The sequence below is a fragment of the Dama dama genome, chromosome 11 (assembly GCF_033118175.1).
Source record: "Dama dama isolate Ldn47 chromosome 11, ASM3311817v1, whole genome shotgun sequence".
Taxonomy (NCBI): Eukaryota; Metazoa; Chordata; class Mammalia; order Artiodactyla; family Cervidae; genus Dama; species Dama dama.
Genome location: NC_083691.1, coordinates 63,183,336 through 63,203,756, shown reverse-complemented (window position 1 = coordinate 63,203,756; position 20,421 = coordinate 63,183,336). Strand labels below are relative to the sequence as shown.

The 20,421-nt window shown below is 37.6% G+C and overlaps 1 long non-coding RNA gene across 1 annotated transcript in view; it reads left to right on the top strand.

The window, feature by feature from the left end:
• The first annotated feature begins 132 nt into the window (after positions 1-132).
• Positions 133-20,421, top strand: part of LOC133065568 (uncharacterized) — a 195,994-nt gene continuing 175,705 nt past the window's right edge. Inside the window, exons 1-2 of the long non-coding RNA XR_009694910.1 lie at positions 133-193; positions 7,354-7,389. This is a non-coding gene — a long non-coding RNA (uncharacterized LOC133065568). The remainder of the gene's footprint in view (positions 194-7,353; positions 7,390-20,421) is intronic.

Below are 20,421 nucleotides of genomic sequence, written 5' to 3'. Positions count from 1 at the left end.
TTCTCCACCTGCCCCCTGCCCTCTGTCCGCTCCCACCACACACAAAGCTTCCCCTGTCCCACTGGTGGGGGTGGTGGGGGGGGAGAATGGAGATAAAGATTCTAAGGATAGTTTTTCTGTTTTTGAATTACAGAGATTTGGAACTATTGCTTTGCTGGAAACATCTGGCTGCCGGTCTAGAACATGACTCCAGGTAATAAATGTGACTTTTCCACTCCTAGAGACCTCTTCTTCCCAAAGGTTCTCAGGTCTCTCTGCTCAGGATACACTTTCCGATCATCCTTGGGATTGTTTTCTTCTCAGCCCTGCATCCTTGTGAGGGTGTAGCATCCTTTTGCTAATCTGAAGCTGGTGCTTAGTCTCTGTAGCTGTGAATGCAATTGTGAGGCCGGTTCTATATACACACCAACAAATTAAAATTGGATCTTGGAAAACACCCTTCTCCTCAGAGTCATATCAAGCAGTGTGGAGCTGCAGAGCCAGCGGTCTTCTAAGGGGAAGGGAGGGCTGGCACAGGGACGGGGCTCTGTGGATGTTCAGGAATCCTTTTGTGTGCCTACTTTGGAAATACTTCTTATCTTTCATTTAGAATGCGGGGGAAAAGGCAAAAGTGCAGGCCACATGCACAAGATTTTGAATTATGCATTAAGCTGATAATGCCCCAGAATGCAAGCTTATGTCAATAAATAGCTAGGCTGGTGGGAGGAAGGAGGTCACTTCACCTGTGCTGAGGGTACCACATAGGGAGAGCTCTACGGGAGGCCCGGGCAAAGGGTGAAAGGAAGTTCACGCGCTTTTAGCTTGCTCCGACGAAGAAGCAAGAAGAGTAAGTTAATATTGAAATTATTGTTTAATGCTTATTTACTTTTAAATTGGTTTAGCCAGGATAACAAGACTGTTTCCAGCGTGGGCCCTATGTGTGCATGTATGCATTTGTGGCAGGGTTAGCCCTTCTGTGGAATCTTACGTAAAGAGATTCTGTCTAGGGGAGAAATTCATTTGGTTGCTTTAATGGGACCTATAAACTCTTTAAAAAGGCAAGATTTTTCGAGACGAAATTTGGCAAAATACATAATGAAACACTCAGGGTTTTGTTTCAGCGGATATCCCTTCCTGATTAATATGTAGCCAAAAAGCAAAAGTTAGGCTAGTGGAAGAAGCAGAAGGATTAAAAGAATGCTGTAAATTATTTTCTGACCCATGATGCAGCACTTCCCAATGATGATGGAGATGAATTCATTCATCCTTGCATTGCTCCTTGTGCTTTAGTAAAGTGCATCCACAGATATGACCATTTTCTACTATGAGAAATTAGTACATGTGGTGCATGTACACAGACACACACACAATTTTTTAAAAAATATTTGGCTTTATCTCCCAAGTGTCTGGGAGCAGGTACCTTAGGATATGAACACTGAACCTTTGCCTTTTTCCTCACCAAAAAAGAGAGAAGAAATTACATGTGAATTTCATCATTTTCCTACTTTTAAACAGTAATTTGCAGCCCCGGGTTCTGCTAATCATAAGCTGGTGCTTAGTCTCTGTAGCTGTGAATGCATTTGTGAGGCTGGTTCTATATGCACACATGCATATATACACACACCAACAAATTAAAAACGGATCTGGGAAAACACCCTTCTCCTCAGAGAGTCATATCAAGCAGTGTTTAAATTAAATAATTTGCAGAGTGTGGGGAATAAAGCTTTTGTAGCAGTATCTGGAGATTATCTTCCCTTGGGAAATTCTTGCCATTTAGTCCAATCTGGTGCATGCCAATGAGACGCACAGGCTGCACACAGTGGTAGATAGATTTTATTTTCCATCTAAATTATATTCATTTCTTTGGGTTATTTGCCATTTTGTGTTCCTGTTGAAAAATTAAAAAAAAAAAAAAAAAAAAGGAGGCAAACCTCTTGTGAAAGGTTGAGGTCATTAAGATCCAAACAAAAGCGAGGAAAGGTTATTAGCAGCAATGAGGGGAGGCTGACTTCTCCTGGAGTAAAGCCAGTTTTCCCACAGCTCCTAGGGGAATATGGCTGTGATCCAGAGGAGAACGTTCCAGCACAGGTCAGTGTTTGATTTTGCTCCCAGCACCATTGACTGATGGCAAAAGAGGAGACATTGCTGTGATGAGGTAATGTGAGTGGGAAACCACAAGTAGAAGAAATGAGTTGATTTCTTGTTACTTATCCTGTTCAACCAATATGTAATCTGAACTGGATGCTATAGAGAAGTTCACCATTTAGAACCTCACACTGTGTCTCTAGTTAACTCATTTCTCTATGGTCTGATATTTCTAGCCTAATCAGCACACCTATCCAACCTGTGGAGAAGTAAAACAAGGCATGATGAATAAAGTCTTAACAGAAGGGGAGAGAGAGAGAGGGAGAGAGAGGCAGAAAGGGAGAAAGTATCTGCCTATCTATGTATCTATGTCCGGGGAATTAAAAAATCCTGGTTATGAAAATTAGGGTATTTTCAAGTGAAAATAGTTATTTTCCCCAGGCTTAAGATTGTTTTTGTATCCTTCAGATTTCCACTTTACTCCTTTAAATTCTTGCAACTTATTAGTAGCCTCTGTAGAAGCCATGAGTTAAATTCCCAGTGAATCTTACATTCTGGTCCACTGTTTCTTTGACAAAAATACTGGTGTTAGTTTGCTAGGTCTGCCGTAACAAAATATCACACAAACTGGGTGGCTTTGACAGTGAAGATTTGTTTTCTCACCAGCTTTGGAGGCTGGAGATCTGAGATCAAGGAGTCGGCAGACTTGCTTTCTTCTGAGGCCTCCCTCCTTGGCTTGTAGACGGCCGTCTTCTCCCTGGGTCCTCACGTGATTGTCTCTCTGATTGTGCATGTGTGGGTTGTCTTTTTGTGTCTAAAGTTTTCTTAAAAGGACACCAGACACACTGAATTAGTATTCAGTCCTGTCCAACTCTGGACAACAGGATGACTCATGACATGGACTATATCCTGCCAGTCTCCTCTGTCCTTGGCTTTTCCAGGCAAGAATACTGGAGTGGGTTGTCATTTCCTACTCTAAGGGATCTTCCTGACCCAGGGACCGAACCTATGTCTCCTGCATCTACTGAATTGTCAGGCAGATTCTTTACCCCTGCACTACCTGGGCTTCCTGTATTGAATCAGCGCCCACCTTAAAGTATTCATTTTAACTTAATCACTCTTTTAAAGACCTTATTTCCAAATGTGAGTATATTCTGAAAACTTTAGGGCTTAGGTGTATAAATTTGGGAGTGCTCAGTTCAGTGTATGACAACTAGACTCCCAGTACATTTGATATTTAAATGATCATTTTTTTCATTTATTTCTGTGAGCTTATTTAGAGATTAGTTTACCCAACCTTCATTGTCTTATGCATTTTTATTATAACTGATTGAAAGTAATTTATTACAACTAACATAAGAGGTTGTATTTTGTTGTTTTAAGAAGTGAGGGCTGGAGAGAGAGAAAAGCTTATTTAAGAAAACAAATCTTGCTTGAATTTTTTAAAAAGGGAAGTCCTCTCTTTTCCATGCAAGAATAGCGGCAGGGCAGACCTGGAGGTTAAGAGGGCAGGTTTTTGAGTCTGCTCCACTATGTACTAACTGTGACCTTCAGCCTGGTTCTTAGCCACCCTGTGTCTCTCACTGATTTCTCCTCTGTATGTTGTGGATAGTAAATAGAACTGTCTCAAAGGATGGGAGGATAACTGAGATAATGCATGTAAAGTGCCTAGCATGTTGCCTGTCTCAGGGTAACTATAGTTATGAACTGAATATTTTTGTCTTTCCCAAATTCATATGTTGAGGCCCTAACCCCCAATATGATGGTGTTAAGAGGTGGGGTCTTTGGGAGGTAGTTAGGTTTAGATTAGATCATAAGAGTTGGACCTTTATGATAGGATTAGTGCCCTTAGAAGCAGAGAGAGAGATTTCTCTCTCAAGGAGTGTCACAGAGGAAAGGCTGTATGAAGACATAAGCTAGAAAGTGGCTCGTTACAATCCAGGAATTGGGTCCTCACTAGACACTAAATCTGCCTGGACTTTGATCTCCAACTTCTAGTCTCTGGAACTATGAGAAATAAATTTCTGTTTATTAATCCACCCAGTCTACATTTAGTTCCCCTAAGAGACTAAAACAGTGTTTGATAAATATTTATCTAGTAAAGAATCTGCCTGCAATGCAATGGACCTGGGTTCAATCCCTGGGTTGGAAAGATCCCCTGGAGAAAGGAATGGCTACCCTTTCCAGTATTCTGGCCTGGAGAATTCCATGGACTGTAGTCCATGTGGTTGCAAAGAGTTGGACACGACTGAGCAACTTTCACTAATAATATTATTTATATATAAATATTTAATATTATATATCTGAAAATCATAATAACCACAGATACTTATAAAATGCTACACTGAGCACTGTTACTGGACAAATTTAATACCTTTCTTGAATCTTCTCTGATTACAGACTTTGATCCTGCTTTTAGAGGTGGAGCTAGGAGCAATTCTTTGTAACAGTTTCTAAGTGGACTTTGATAGAGAGTTGGACTCAAAAAGTGTGCATAAAGCAGGAGCAGGCTTTAATGTTACTTTTTGTCCTTCCCAAAGATCCTTGGCAGAAAAGGAGAGTAATGAATCAGAAGGACAATGGAAAAAGGGGACTGGCATCTTCCAATAGTGTGAGGCTTTTCAGAAACCTGGCCTTTTTTCCCCTGGAGAGCCTCTGCTTCTGCAACATGAGGGACACAGACCAGGGGTATGTCCTCTGGTCTCTCCCAGGGACAAGCCACCAGGCCCTCCATCTGTCATTGGAGATAGTGGCTCAGCCTCCCTGTGCAAGAGTTCTAGACACATCAGGGGCCACCAGACATTCATGACTGGGCTGTGTGACAGACGTTACCCACAAGTCTTTTATAAATACATAGTTATGTGCCAGACATGTTCTTTGATTCTGCAAGTATGGCCAGCAGCTCTCGAAATTCTCCACTGTAATCCATGTGCACCAGCCAGCACTTGGCTCTTACAGCCCTCGGGACTCGACTACTTTAGAAATTGCACGATGACCAACAAAATCAAAGTACCTATCATTTTCACATTGGCATTTCCTTAAGAAACTCTTGGCTCCATGAAGGAAATTTTCCTATGAAAACATTCATCAAGACACAGCCCTTAGTTTTGAGGGAAATTTGGGAAGTAGAAAGACACTTTGAATTGAATACAAAAACCAGGTGTTTGAGCTATGTTAAAGTAGTAATGCTAATGAAACTAACAGCTGATGTTGATTGAGCATTTACTCTGTGGGTGACACCATGCTAGGCTCTTGTCTTTCTTGTCATTTAATTTTGCCACAGTCCTTGAGATGTTTTATTATCTCAAGTTTACAGATAAATAATGCAGTCAAAAGGTTTGCCAGGATGCAAACCATGACTCCATTGCAATCTATGGCAGTGATTGCTGTATTTGGATGGTATAAAGAATCATGGGAGAGTTTTTTTTTTTTTAAATAAAAGCATATTTTCAGATTGTACATAAAAATAAATTCCAGAGATATTAAAAATCTAAACTTTAGACATCATAAAAATATGAGATAATTTTTTATGCTTATCAATTGGGAAAGAATATTCTAAGTAATAAAAAAGCCTCTGTGTATTTACATTATACAAAATTGAAAGTTAGCTTTTTAGAAAGTAATAAGAAAAAGATAAATCTCACAGTATAAAAATACATATAGGATATAAACAGGCAATTCTTAGAAGAAATGAGCATGGCTAATAAACATGTGAAATGAAGCTGAGAATGAAAATTAAGAGTGAGACATCATTTTAAATGCAATATATTGGTAAAATATTAAGCTATGAAAAATATTTAGCATCAGTGAGTTGTGGAGAAATGGGCCCTCTTGTAATTTCTGTGGATGAGAGTAGAAAATGATATAGTTTTTTGGAAGGACAAATTTTCAGGATCCATGAAAATTTTAAGTTCACATATCTTTGATACAGAAATTCCATTTCTAATCTATAGTGGAAAACAACTTCATGTAAATAAAAATACATATATATATATATATATATATGTATATGTGCTTAGTCACTCAGTTGTGTCTGACTCTTTGCAACCCCATGGACTGTAGCCTGCCAGGCTTCTCTGTCCATGGGGATTCTCCAGGCAAGAATACTGGAGTGGGATGCCAAGCCCTCCTCCAGGGGATCTTCCCAGCCTAGGGATCAAACCCAGGTCTCCCGCAGTGCAGGTAGATTCTTTACCATTTTGGTAAAACTAATAAGTTAGGAACAATAGTAAAAGTACAGTAAAGGCTACAAATAATTATGATAATTTATACTATGAAATACTATATAGCTAAACAATAAGAAAAATAGATTTGGATAGATCTATATATAAATCAGAATTACATAAAATGAAAAAGTCAATTCACAGAACAATATATGTAGTCCGATTTTGATCATGTAAAATACAGACACAAATCAATTTGAAATGAATACATAAAGGATAAGAGGCTCAAAAGAGTGACATAGGAAGATTCTGAACTCACTTCCTCCCATAGACACACTGAGTTTACAGCTACCTATGAAACAATTCTCTCTTAAAAAAAAAAACAAAACAAAAAACCTTAAAGGCTGGCTGAGTGATGACGCCACATTGGGCAAATGACAAGAAAACCGCATGAAAGGGTGGGAGAGGCTGGGACACAATCTCACTGTAAATGATGTGGTAAAGACTAAAATAAAGATTGTAAAGATACATCTGTATTTAACAATAACTAACTCTGTGAGAACAGATGCTGAAGGATAGCAGGAACATTCTTTCATATTTTTATTTGCATTGATACAGCATGTACTGATTTTTAGCTATAAACATATGTTTTTTAATTTATATATTTGTAAAGTGACTCCCTAAAGTTATTGAAAATATTATTGACTTGAAAAATTCTACATTCATAGATGAAAAGATAGACATGAATAAAAAGATGGGTCACAGAAATGGTGGCTTTACAGATGATAGGTTTTCTTTAAGCTTTTTCATACTTTATTTTCCATATATTCTCACTAATGTAGTGAGTACATTATGCTCCACCCAAAGTATATTGAATAAAAATCTCAAAGATTGGGACCCAGAGATGGGCACAGCTCCTGAGATAAACCTGGTAGTCAACTGCGTTTGAGAGGAACCCACAAAGGTTACATATCTCTAAACAATTTCAAGGCAACATGGACCTTAGAATTTAAATGTGCTCAGAAAGACTGATTTCACTTAGATTTTGCTTCTAGGTAAATTCTGGAGAACATAATTGTTTCCTTTCCATTTCATGAATACTGATTCAGTTGCTTTTTACTTCCAGATTCTCCATCTACTGTGTGGTGATGCTATTACTTTGGTGAGTTTTCCACACTTGCTGAATATCCTATACCTCATGCTGCTATTTATATTAACTACATATGTTTGCTGCTCTAATTCTAAACTCAACACTTCTGACTATGTATTTAATTGCTTACAGAATAACCAGTGGAGTGGTTTTAGAAAACCCGTGACTCATTCTCCACCTCTTTTCTCTTACCCCTTCTTATTTTCTTTTTTGTTTGAAATATGTCACTTTCTCAGGTTATTGAGCTCTTAGAAAAGAGACAAGATTACTTTTCATATATGAGCGCCCTCTTTTTCCTGTATCTCTCATTGGAAAGGAAGAGCCAGATGTGTGTCTTTTTCAAAGAATATTGAATTAATCTACATAACTTACAATCATGTCTGCCTGCCATCATGTCTTTCTGACACGCCAGTGTGCACACCAAATGTTTGTCCACTTAGCAATGAGACACTTATTTTTGTATTCCCAGATCTATTGAAGTTTGCTTAAGGATGCAGTTTCCTCCTGTCTCAACTATGGCATAGGATCAATTTTCCCTTGTGCGGTCACTAGTTCCGTTGCCTTTTACCTTTGTGTATTTCTTATCTTGGAGGTCAAATGATGACTGGACTGTTATATCCTCCAAAGGCTACTATAGTAGTACTCTTTGGAGACAAAATAAAGTATAACTTTGTGTCTTGTCTGTATCTATCTTGAGATCCTTTTTCACATTCCACATTTTGGAAGCTCATGAAGCTGAAGTTCCTAACCTCTTGCTTACAACATGTACCCCTGGCTAAGTTTCTCTTGCTACAAGAATAGCTACAAGAATGAGAATTATCATAAAGGGGGAGAAAGCGCTTCAATAATTAGGATTCATATACAACTTGAGCATTTTATTAATTACACATTGTAATCACATGGCTAGTCACAAAACCAATCGTGCAAGTCTGTATTTAGAGATTTGTAGACAGAAGACTTAACGTAAACATAGAAATGTTAAGCCTACTCAACTGTAACCTGCAAAGAAGATAACAAGAAGGATTCTGTTCTCTGTATGATTTGTGAACAATGCTAAGTAAATATTCATCATTAATATATAATAACTGTTGCTTTTGGCAGTTCACTTTTCATTTAATTTGATAATGTGTCCAGTAAATGAAGTGGTACAGGCTACAGTGTTTTACCAACACAATTGCATATTTTCAATCATTGTTAAATGAAGGCAGCTCAAGGCAAAGCTTTAACCCCCACTAGTTTTGTGTGTGATAAAAAGAGAAGGCGCTATCAATCTTTATTGTCTGTCTCACTTACTGTAATTGCATTCAATAGTCCACTGATTCTGTTGTCTGTGCTAATGTCAGGAACAGAGGAGAGCCAGATGCTCAGACTTGATCATATGCATCCAGTGGCCACTTTGATAAGTTGGCAGCAAGTCACTGGGTTTGATGATAAATTGTTAACGCTATAGATTATGAACAGCTGAACACTGCAAGTGTACATGGAGGAAACTTCTTACCTTGTTTTAAATCTGGCACCATGATGCTAGCTAAAGGGCATGTCATGTATTATTCAAATGCATCTTGCACTGGAAATGTGCCAATGACTCATTGTATCCCTATGAATAGTAAAAAAAACAACAACAACAAAAATCCACAGTGATTTGAACATGACATTAATGGTCCCAGGATTATGAAAAGCATTTTGAAATGCTGTTTAATAGTTTTGATTATCTAATTCAACAAGAAGAAAGCTTCTGAGTTTTATTCATGTTTAATCCATATTAAATCATGCTCTTCCTGGTCATTTCTGTTATATTAGCTGACAATGAGGATGTTTTCTAAAAACAAACTGGTTTTTCATTAGTTAAAACCCATGGCAGTTTGCTTGTGAAGGGACCTAAATTGGAGCTGGGGGCAAGCAGTGTGTTGAAATTTTGGCCAAGATTCTGTTTGACAGAGATGCTGCTACCTCTGAGAAATGTGATATAGGCCATTTATACAGAATATATAATAGATCTTGTTTCTCTTGAGCCCATATGACAGTTCTAAAAGTTCAGGTCATGGTTCGTAAGTCATTGGATACCTATTAAAGTTTTAAAAAGCTGAGATGACTGGGAACCATACAAAAGTATTATACTGGAGAATGTGAGCTGTTGACCACATTTTAATGGAAAATTCTAAGTACAGCCAGATGAAGAATATTTCTTTATCTTTGGAGGATTTGCTCTTGAAGTCTCTGATCTTATATGGTTCATTTTTCCCTAAAATAAACACATGTAAGAAATGCTGTTGGATTTAAGGATGGGGACCAAAAAGGTCTCTCGGCTAATTGGTATGTTTCCTTTTATTAGATACTAGAAATTTTGTAATCTAAGGTGTCTTCCTTTTTGCTGGTGCTGCCAGGAAACTCAAAAACTCAATTATAGTCACCCTTTTAGCTGAGTTTTCAGCCTTGATGATCTGTGACTATCTCCTTAATTCTTTTCTTGTTACTTTTACCTTGGTTTTCATGTCTGTCTCTAATGGCAGGATGAGTTTGGATAGAAGAGAAAAGGAAGGAGGGAACAAACTTTAATAAGAGGTTTAAAGGAGTCCAGAGGTATTTAATTGTGTCACCAGTATAAGGACTGAGTTTCTAGGAATGACCAGTGTGGAATTCTAGCTGATACTGGGAAAGTCACTTCTACCTGTCTTATGGTCAGAATTCCTCATCTTTAAAAAAAGAAAAAAAATTGGATATAATAAAAGTGTTTAATTCATAAGATCTGGTGAGGGTTAAATTAATATAAAGCAAGTGTTTAATTAACAGCAACTATTATTGTGAAAATCTTTATGTGAACTCTAGAAGGTAAATATAGTCCTTTGCTGTTCAGTTATTAAGTCATGCCTGACTCTTTGCTACCCCATAGATTGCAGCACACCAGGCTTCCCTGCCCTCCACTATCTCTCAGAGTTTGCTCAAATTCATATATACTGAGTCAGTGATGCTATCTAATATAACCCAAATAGAGTTTATTTTTGATGGCATCTGAAATTGAGTTCAAGCCTTAAGGTAATCTTCCCCATGATTTGGTATACTACATATTAAATCCTGCCTTAAGCAAGCTAATGTATGAGAATCTTGGTTTACTCATTTGATTAAGAAATGTACTTTTCATTCATAAAAGATGTTTATCTTCGTAAAATTATGTTAGTGTTCTTAAAGGTGTCAGGCTTTTCTGTGAGAATAAGTTATTTAAATTTATACAAGTTTACAAGAACATATTATTGGTCTAAAGTAAGATACGGCTCCCCTTAGCTCATCGCTTGAGAAAGAGTTCCACCCACATGAACCTTCTCCTTCCTTGTGTATCTCTAGAATTATCACTCATCTTCGGCTGATTGCTCGTTTTAGTTTGCTCCAGTCACTGGGACTACTTCTTCCTGGGCTTCCCTCCTTCAGCTCTCCCCTGCTGAGTCCTATTTGCCAGCATGCCCAGGGGCATGGGCTTCTAGCTCCCTGCTCACTCCACCTACACTCCCTTGTGTATTCGTCTAGTCCAGAGGCTCTAGAGTCCATTCTAGACACTGATGGCTCCAGACTTCTCATCTCCATTGTGACTCCTTTCCTGGCCCTTCAGCTCACTTATCCAACTACCTATTTGACATCTTACCTTCCATGCAAGTTCAGTTCAGTTCAGTCACTCACTTGTGTCCAACTCTTTGCGACCCCATGGACTGCAGCATGCCAGGTCTTCCTGTCTATCACAAACTCCTGGAGTTTACTCATACTCACGTCCATCGAGTCGGTGATGCCATCCAACCATCTCATCCTCTGTCGTCCCCATCTCCTCCCGCCTTCAATCTTTCCCAGCATCAGGGTCTTTTCCAGTGTCAGTTCTTCGCATCAAGTGGCCAAAGGATTGGAGTTTCAGCTTCAGCATCAGTCCTTCCAATGAATATTCAGGACTGATTTCCTTTAGGATGGACTGGTTGGATCTCCTTGCAGTCCAAGCGATTCTCAGGTCTTCAACACCACAGTTCAAAAGCATCAGTTCTTTGGCACTCAACTTTCTTTATAGTCCAACTCTCACATCCATACATGACTACTGGAAAAACCATAGCTTTGACTAGATGGAACTTTGTTGACAAAGTAATGTCTCTGCTTTTTAATATGCTTTCTAGGTTGATCATAGCTTTTCTTCCAAAGGAGCAAATGTCTTTTAATTTCATGGCTTGTTTAATTTCCATGTAAACAAGCATCCAAAACCTAGCTTGATTTTTTTTCCCCCTGAGGCCACCTTATTCTTGTCATTCTTATTTCAGTAAGTATCACCACCGTGTGAAATTGCTTAAGCCAAAACTTAGTTATCATCCTTTCTTCCTCTCTTTCTTCACCCATCACAGTCAACCAGGAAGTCCTGCTGGGTGTGTCTCTGGAAAATACCTGATTCCTTCCCCACCTTAGCCTCTAAGCCTAAGTAAGCTGCCAGCCCCACTTATCCCACTGCAGAAGCCCTCTGGTCTCTCTGCTTCTTTTTTTTTCTCCACTGATTGTCATTATCTGATTACTTTATTCTTTATTTGCTGATTTTCTGTATTCCACTACTAACATATAAACTTCATGAGAACACAAATATTTTTGTCTCATTTATCCATGAGCACTGTGTTCAGCATGGTGGTTCAGGCTCTGGGATCAGATTCACTTGGCTTGGATCCTGCCACTGATGTCCACTGCTCTGGGATTTCACAATTGCTTCATCCTGTGTGGCTCAGTTTTTCCAAGTGAAAATGGAGACTGTGTTAATGTCAGCTCAGACTATGTTGTGGGGAATAAAGGATACCATACGTGTGAAATATTTATGACAGGCCTGGCACTCTATTTTCCTACTCAGAATAATACTTCTACACTATTGATACTTAATAAGTATGTGAATAACATAGGAAAATATACATACTGATATTCTAATGTTTAATTGATTCATATTTTGAATATTATCTCCTTTACTATTAATTTATGAAAAGATCTTATAATAATTTTTCTGACCTCAGTATTTAAATATTTATAATGTTTAACCCAATAACCTATAATTAACAATTATGTTGTCATTTAAATTTCTAAAGTTGATATATTAAATCTTGATACATTAGTCAATAATTTTGGGAAATAAGCTTACTCATGATAAATGATGAAATCACTTGGCTATTTTGATTATTAGAATTTTGAAGATTGATAACTACTTTCTCTTCATATGTGTTACTTATTTGGGAAAATTAGAAAATATAGTTGGACAAAATGAAAAAATATAAAAATAGTTTATAATTCCTTATTTTTTATATCTGCTTGTACTTCCAGATTTCTCTGTATACTGTCATTGTATTATGTTTGATGCTAGCTGTTGGAAAATAATTAATCTGAGGAGTAATCCTAGGGGAATCACTTGTATTGCTATTATTAACTGCATTGCTTTTTTGAAATTAATTTTATTGCTGTTTGCTGTATGTACATAGAACAATTAATTTTTAAACTATATCCTAAGACCTTGGTAAACTTACTTAGTAGCTGTATTATAAAATTTTATATGTGTACAATTATGTTATCTAGACAAAGACTGTTTTACCTAACTCATTCCAATTTTATGCTTTTTATTTCTTTATCTTGTCTTATTACATTATATAGATCCTCAAGTAAAATGCAGTAGTGAGATGAGAAACCTTTGTCTTTTGTTCCAGTCTTAGAAAATGTTGAGTACTTCTTATGAAATGTGATCCTAGTTGTGAGTTTTTAGCTGTTACCCAGTCTCAGATTGAGATAGTTCCCTTTTCTCCATAGTTTCCTGAGAGTTTTTGTTGTGAACAGATGTTATGTTTTGTCAATTTTTTCTCCCTACATCTATTGGATGATGGTATGTTTCTTCTTTCTTGTTCTGTTAAGATGATGAATTTTATTGACTTATTTTCAAATTTGAAACTGGCCTTCAGTGTGTTACTTATGTGCATGTGTGCTTAATCATGTCCAAATCTTTGCGACCCCATTCTCTGTAGCTGACCAGGCTCTTCTGTCCATGGGATTTTCCAGGCAAGAACACTGGAGTGGGTTTCCATTTCCTTCTCCAGGGATCTTTCTGACCCAAGGATTAAACTCCTGTCTCTTGCTTCTCCTGCGTTGACAGGCAGATTCTACCACTGCGCCACCTTATGAGATATTATCATACCCACTTGATTATGATGTATCTTTTTAATATATTTGTTGGATTCAGTTTGCTAATGTGTTGTAATGGATTCTTGTGTGTTTATTCATGATAAGTATCAGTCTGGAGTGTTGTGGTTTTGTTTTTATTTTTTTCCTGAGAATATCCTTATCAGGTTTTGATATCAAAATTCTCTTGGTTCATAAAATGAGTTAGAATATCTCTTCACTTATTTATAAAAAGAATTTGTATAAGATAGTTACAACTTCTTATAAAAATATTTGGCACCATTCGCCATTTAAACCAGCTGGGTTTGGAGTTCTCTTTGTTGGAAAGGTTTCAGTAAAAATATTAATTTTTTTAGTTACTATGGGGCTATGCAGATTTTATTTCTTTAGTGTCACTTTTGGAAAATTGTATTTTATAAGAAATTTAACCATTTTGTATAAATTCTTGAATTTTTAAGCATATATTCATACCTAATATTTCCTTCCATTCAGTTCAGTTCAGTCACTCAGTCATGTCCAACTCTTTGAGACCCCATGGACTGCAGCATGCCAGGCCTCACAGTCCATCACCAATTCCTGGAGTCCACCCAAACTCATGTCCATTGAGTTGGTGATGCCATTCAACCATCTCATCCTCTGTCATCCCCTTCTCCTCCCGCCTTCATCTTTCCCAGCATCAGGATCTTTTCCAATGAGTCAGCTGTTCGTATCAGGTGGCCAGAGTATTGGAGTTTCAGCTTCAGCATCTGTCCTTTCCAGTGAACACTCAGGACTGATCTTTAGGATGGACTGGTTGGATCTCCTTGCAGCCCAAGGGACTCTTTTTTTTTTTTTCCAAGGGACTCTTAAGAGTCTTCTCCAACACCATAGTTCAAAAGCATCAATTCTTCGGTGCTCAGCTTTCTTTATAGTCCAACTCTCACATCCATACATGACTACTGGAAAAACCATAGCCTTGACTTTTGTTGGCAAAATAATCTCTGCTTTTTAATATGCTGTCTAGGTTGGTCATAACTTTCCTTCTAAGGAGTAAGCGTCTTTTAATTTCATGGCTGCAGTCACCATCTGCAGTGATTTTGGAGTCCAAAAAAATAAAGTCGGCCACTCTTTCCACTGTTTCCCCATTTATTTGCCATGAAGTGATGGGACCGGATGCCATGATCTTAGTTTTCTGAATGTTGAGTTTTAAGCTAACTTTTTCACTCTCCTCCTTCACTTTCATCAAGAGGCTCTTTAGTTCTTCTTCCCTTTCTGCCATAAAGGTGATGTAATCTGCATATCTGAGGTTACTGATATTTCTCCTTGCAATCTTGATTCTAGCTTGTGCTTCTTCCAGCCCAGCGTTTCTCATGATGTACTCTGCATGTAAGTTGAATAAACAGGGTGACAATATACAGCCTTGATGTACTCCTTTTCCTATTTGGAACCAGTCTGTTGTTCCATGTCCAGTTCTAACTGTTGCTTCCTGACCTGCATACAGGTTTCTCAAGAGGCAGGTCAGGTGGTCTGGTATTCCCATCTCTTTCAGAATTTTCAACAGTTTATTGAGATCCACACAGTCAAAGGCTTTGGCATAGTCAATAAAGCAGAAATAGATGTTTTTCTGGAACTGTCTTTCTTTTTCAGTGATCCAGCGGATGTTGGCAATTTGATCTCTGGCTCCTCTCCCTTTTCTAAAACTGTCTTGAACATCTGGAAGTTCACAGTTCATGTATTGCTGAAGCCTGGCTTGTAGAATTTTGAGCATTACTGTACTAGCATGTGAGATGAGTATAATTGTGCGGTAATTTGAGCATTCTTTGGCACTGCCTTTCTTTGAGATTGGAATGAAAACTGACCTTTTCCAGTCTTGTGACCATTGCTGAGTTTTCCAAATTTGCTGCCATATTGAGTGCAGCACTTTCACAGCCTCATCTTTTAGGATTTGAAATAACTCAACTGGAATTCAATGACCTCCTTAATAAACATCTATTATCTGTAGAATTTATAGAAATATTCCCACTTTCACTTCTGATATTGGTATTTTGTATTCTCTTTTTCTTAATCAGTTTTGATAGGTTTATCAATTTTATTATCTTTTAAAAATTATATTTGGGTTTGTCACTTTTTTCTGTGACTTATTATTTTTCTATTTTATTAATTATTGCCTTCATCTTTTAAATTTTCTTCTTTCTACTTGGGTTTAATTCAATTCCCTTCTTTTTCTAACATGACTGAGCAGCTAAGTACAAGCACAGCAAGATACAAACTTGGATCACTGATTTTATAACTATTTTTGTGCCTTTCTAAATACTTTCAGTTTCTTTTTAACCACTGCCTAAAAGCATGTACTAGGGACTTCTCTGGTTGCTCAGATGGCAAGCAGTCTGCCTGTAATGCAGGAGAGCTGGGTTCAGTCCCTGGGTTGTGAAGATCTCCTGGAGAAGGAAATGGTGACCCCCTCCAGTATTCTTGCCTGAGAAATCCCATGGACACAGGAGTGTGTCAGGCTACAGTCCGTGGGGGTCACAAAGAGTTGGACACGACTAAGCGACTTCACTTTCAGTTTCAAGCCATGTACTACAACTATTGATATGTTGGATTGTCATTAGTATTCAGTTTGAATATTTTCTAATTTCTTTTGGTGATTTTTTCTTTGATCCACAGGTCAAAGCAGTGTATTATTTAATTTTTAAATATTTAGTGAGTTTTTGGCTACTTTATTTTTAGTGATTCCAGGTTTTAATCCAATGTCAGAAAAACTGCTCTGTAAGATTTCAATACTTTAAAATTTATTTAGATTTATTTATGGTCCACTGTATACATGAAAAGAATGATATTCTACAAATGTTAATTGCATCAACTATGGAAGACCTAAATTACATATCCTTATAGAATTTTGTCTACTTGCTCTGTCAGTTATTGAAAGAGGTGTCAAAATCTACAATTTTAAGACCATGTATATTTCTCTGTTTTTCTCAGGGTTTGTTTTTGGTATTTCAAAGCTCTGCTTACTAGGTACATACAATTTGTCATGCCATGACTTCTTGATAAATTGATCTCTGGCTCATTATGTAGTGCCCCTTTTTATTTCCGGTAATACTTTTTGAATTGAAGTCTTAACTTGCCTAGTATTGTTGTAGCTACAGCCTTTCTTCTGAAGCTTAGGGCCCTTTCTCCTCTTTCTGTCAGTGTGTGTTAAAAACCAAGGCCCCGTATTTCCAAGAAACAGCTCCATGCTGACCTCCATATAACCCTTCCCAGGGTTGGGCATGAGCTTTCTGTTCTAGTTTTTAGGTTTTTCTCCAGTTCTGGCACTGCATACTTGGTTAACTTTCTTGCTCAATTATGTATTAAAAGGATGTTTGGGGAATTCACTGGCGATCTAGTGGTTAGGACTCTGCACTTCCACTGCAGGGGGCATGGGTTCAATCCCTGGTCAGGCAGCTAAGATCCTACCTGCAGTGGCACACCTGAAAAAAAAAAAAAAAAAAAGGTTGTTTGTTGTGTTTCATACAGCATTTCTAGACATTTGTAGCAGAAAGAGCTTATCTTGTCTGCTGTATCGATGAAATTAGGAGGTTCACTGCACCTTTAATTGTACAATTACTTTTTTTAATATTTGAATTTAATTTTCAGTTCTTTAAAAATAAATGTAAAGAACAGTAAGAACTATAGCTGTTATTTAGATATTGAGGTTTCTGATAATGAAGATTGTAATGGAAGCTCATGAAGTATTTTCAGTATTTCAAAGTTCCTGGTATAATTTATTTTATATGACAAAATTGGACAAAAATGCTTGCATGTTAACTAGCATGTCTTGTCTCTTGCTTTTCACTACGATCATATTATCTCAGTATGATAACAATGGTTATATAGTGTTGGTCAGAAACTCCAGCTCTTGATGACATTTTAGACTGAGACATTTTCATTACACCAAATACTGATGAGAGTATTTCAGATATTCTCAGTATTCATTGAGGTGAGAATTTAGCACAGTCCCTTTCTCAACATTTCTCACATTTTCTCCATACTTTCCATTTAGTAATTCAGCACAATAGTTTGTAGTTTTTGCTTTTGATATGACTAACCTCTTATTTATACTGCATGTTGTTCTGTTGCCCTCACCACACATTTTCATGGTAAAAATCCATCTTTTCTATAAAACATAAACACATAACCACTGGGAAAAGTGAAATAAAAGTAGTCTTTGATTATGTGAATATTTTGATCCTATAGCTTTCTGGATCTAAGATGTGAGCAAGATGTGCTTATTGCCAAAATTCACTTGGGAATGTGGATCTCCATCCTTCCATTCTAGACTAATAAGATTATATTTGGTAATTGTGCCGTGTGTCAGAGATGAAATTCTAATAGTCACAGCTATGGAGCACGGATAGGGAGTGTTTGCATTTTATAAAATTTTGTTCTAGAACCAGAAGGCAAAATAATGAGTATCTTTCTGTAAAATGAGCCTTGCTCTAAGCATTTGGATTTGAGAATCCCATAGACAGAGGAGCCTGGCAGGCTACAATCGCACAGAGTTGGACACAACTGAAACAACTTACCACAGCACAGCGCAGCTATTTGGTTAGTACTAAAGTATAATTAGAAGGCTAATTTGCTAATCATGTTTCTCAACTATAGATATAGTTGTAGAGACATAAGCTTTCTACTCTGGAAAGGTCATGAAGGCTAGCTCCTTGTTTGAAAGTTAAATCTCCTCTACAGTATTCCTGCCAAGTACTTGTCAAATCTGGAATTCAGCTCTTGTTCTGTAGCTGTGTAACCAGTGACATAAGATATCCTGACTCATGGAGACCAATTGCACCTCCTGGGATAATAAATAAGCTTCTCTCCACGTGATGCATTCTTGTATCTCACTTTTTCTGAATCTTCATGCTCCTGACTCTGAGTTACTATCCCATGCAGCCCAGGACAATCAAAACCAAACCCCAGTGCTTCTTCAGTTTTCACACACACCAAAAACATCCATTGCTTTTAAGCATTTCATCATTTTATGCATGTACATGTATGTGTTATCGTGGAGGAGAAGTCACATCATGTAGTCTTTAGGGTCTGTTGACAGTTTCTTTTCTACTCTTTAATTCTCTCCCCATTCACTTGAGGTAAAGGCAGGTTTCATTAAGAAAACTTGTGTTCACATTCACTGTCATTCTTGTCTCTAGTTCTGTTCTAGTTTATTAAAGAGTTACTTTCAACAAAGACCATGCTCATCCTGAAAGGAATTCTGGGGAATAGTTTTCTCTCTCATCACAGGTAATAATTATCTTTAAAAATGATATTGAATGTCTATCTATGTGAAAGTTTTAGTCACTCAGTTGTGTCCGACTCTTTGCGACCCCGTGGACTGTAGCCCACCAGGCTTCTCTGTCCATGGACTTCTCCCACTGGAGTGGGTAGCCATTTCCTTCTTAGGAGATCTTCCCAACTCAGGAATCAAACCCACGTCTTCTGCAATGGGGGCAGATTCTTTACCATCTGAGCCACTAAGTTGCCTGCTGGTTATGAATTCTTAAAAAATTGTGGTAAGAATTGATAAATGTGTTTAATAATAAAAATGCTGGGAATGTGGATTGAGGTCCAGGATGGGGGGTTTACATAGGGATAATCATAGCAGGGATATCAACAAGTAAAAGAAAATAATTTGTTTGCAGGTTAGGTTGTGATGAACTATTGTGAAGTGAATACTTTTGTGTTATACTCAAGTAAGTAGAGAATCAGTAGCTAAAACATATTGCCAGATACCTAGTCATTATTTCCTTCCTTAATGGATGCATTAGACTAATCTGTAACGAGCACATTTGCCTTCTAGATAGGAAGTGCTCAAAGTACTTTAAGACATGAAGTGAGTGACTACTACAAGTAAACACTGCCCTGCCCGGCATGACTGCTCATGTGGTTTTAAAAGTGCTTAGAAAACAGATCAGCTTCTAAAGTGCACATATTTCCCTTGACAAATTTTTCTAACACAGAAAGAAAAAACAGTAGCATCTTACTTAAAGTGTAAATTAGTTTGATTTCTAAATTACTGTAAATGCACTTTACTAGCGTGTGAGATGAATGCAATTGTGCAGTAGTTTGAGCATTCTTTGGCATTGCCTTTTTTTGGGATTGGAATGAAAATTGACCTTTTCCAGTCCTGTGGCCACTGCTGAGTTTTCCAAATTTGCTGGAATAGTGAATGCAGCACTTTCACAGCATCATCTTCCAGGATTTGAAATAGCTCAACTGGAATTCTATCACCTCCACTAGCTTTGTTCGTAGTGATGCTTCCTACAACCCACTTGATTTCACATTCCAGGATGCCTGGCTCTAGGTGAGTGATCACACCATCGTGATTATCCTGGTTGTGAAGATCTTTTTTGTACAGTTCTTCTGTGTATTCTTGCCACCTCTTCTTAATATCTTCTGCTTCTGTTAGGTCCATACCATTTCTGTCCTTTATTGAGCCCATCTTTGCATGAAATGTTCTCTTGGTATCTCTAATTTTCTTGAAGAGATCTCTAGTCTTTCTCATTCTATTGTTTTCCTCTATTTCTTTGCATTGATCACTGAGGCAGGCTTTCTTATCTCTCCTTGCTATTCTTTGGAACTCTGCATTCAAATGGGTATATCTTTCCTTTTCTCCTTTGCTTTTCACTTCTTTTCACAGCTATTTGTAAGGCCTCCTCAGACAGCCATTTTGCTTTTTTGCATTTCTTTTTTCTTGGGGATGGTCTTGATTCCTGTCTCCTGTACAATGTCACGAACCTCTGTTCATAGTTCATCAGGCACTCTGTTAGATCTAGTCCTTTAAATCTGTTTCTCACTTCCACTGTGTAGTCATAAGGTGCACAATTGCACTGATCTCACACGCTAGTAAAGTAATGCTCAAAATTCTCC